This window comes from Triticum dicoccoides, chromosome 7B (genome assembly GCF_002162155.2).
Source record: "Triticum dicoccoides isolate Atlit2015 ecotype Zavitan chromosome 7B, WEW_v2.0, whole genome shotgun sequence".
Lineage (NCBI taxonomy): Eukaryota > Viridiplantae > Streptophyta > Magnoliopsida > Poales > Poaceae > Triticum > Triticum dicoccoides.
The window spans coordinates 290,387,326-290,388,153 of NC_041393.1; positions in this window are offsets into that span (position 1 = coordinate 290,387,326).

Sequence of the window (828 nt, forward strand, 5' to 3'; positions counted from 1 at the left end):
TTCTTCTTCTTCTTATTCTTCTTCTTCTTCTTCTTCTTCTTCTTATTCTTATTCTTATTCTTCTTCTTCTTCTTCTTCTTCTTCTTCTTCTTCTTCTTCTTCTTCTTCTTATTATTATTATTATTATTATTATTATTATTATTATTCTTATTTTTATTCTTCTTCTTCTTCTTCTTCTTCTTCTTCTTCTTCTTATTATTATTATTATTATTATTATTATTATTATTATTATTATTATTATTCTTATTCTTTTTCTTATTCTTCTCATTCTTCTTCTTCTCATTCTTCTTATTCTCATTCTTCTTATTCTCATTCTTCTCCTTCTTATTGTGACGCTCGGATAATCTTGCTAAAATAATCCCACGCTAATCAAGCCACGTCATCCCGATTACTGATGCTAAACGTCCGTTAGTTCAAACCGCGTCAAATTAAAATTTAAAATTAATGTCGACAATAAAAGTTTTCGAAAGTAGAAACAAAAATGTTCGGTGGGTGCCAAATATTACAAGGGTAGTTATGGTACAGCAATCACATTTTTAGAAAATGGCTAAATAATTTAAACTGATTAATAAGAAAAGAAAATACAAAAGCAAAAGACAAGACAAAACAAACAAAAAAAGGCCCCCCTGGCCAACTGGCCAGACGGCCCAGCTCACCGGCCAGGCCGGCCCCCCTGGCCCAGCCGGCCGACACGCCCCTGCCTTATCCCCACGAGGGGGAAAACCCTAACCCCCAACGATGCCCCACTCCCCCACTCGTTACCCACCCCCGCGCGTCTCCCTCGCCCCTCCCCGATCTAGATCGAGGGAGACGGCGCCTCGGCCCCGC